Genomic DNA, 721 nt, shown 5'->3' on the forward strand with positions numbered 1-721 from the left:
TTTTGATTACAACCAAAGAGATTATATGACTCCATCAAAGCCTTCTTTATTTGTACATCTCTTCTTTTGTCCTTTTCTAAATTTTCACCCTCCCATTCACTTTTCTTGACATCCTTCAAACTTTTGCTCTCAGCTTTAATTGTCTGTTCTAGAAAATTAAACATAAATTATTGCTTTGTTATAGCATTTTCATCATTTCATTTTAAAAGGAGACTCACCTGGGCATGTCACAATATTCGCCTTGATTTTTATCTGGAACAAAGAGACTGAAGGTAGTTTTCAGACCCTCTTCATGCCAGCTTGGAGAGGATATTTATTTTGTCACTAATTATTCATTCAAATACGCTCTTCAGTGTTCTTATTACAATTCAGTTGTTATAAACATATTCACACCCCTCCCTCTTCCCTTTAGCTGGATTGTTCCTCTTCTGCTGGTTATGTTTTTCTCTTATCAGATAATTGAGTTTAAAGTGTATATAGTCTAGACAAATACTGCCAGATGAGACAAGATGACAAAGGAGTACATTTTAAGAAATAATGACCAGAAGAGGACATATTGTACACGACTCCACTCCTGATTGATTGCCTTCATTACATAGCTCCAGCAACACAAGAGCCACATGCACTCAGAAATCTGTATACTCTGCTCTCTTACGACTATCTTTACTTAACATTTGGAAAAATCAGCATCATTTCTAGGTGCAGGGAAGAAAACGTCCAG

This window comes from Mandrillus leucophaeus, unplaced genomic scaffold (assembly GCF_000951045.1).
Source record: "Mandrillus leucophaeus isolate KB7577 unplaced genomic scaffold, Mleu.le_1.0 Scaffold812, whole genome shotgun sequence".
Taxonomy (NCBI): Eukaryota; Metazoa; Chordata; class Mammalia; order Primates; family Cercopithecidae; genus Mandrillus; species Mandrillus leucophaeus.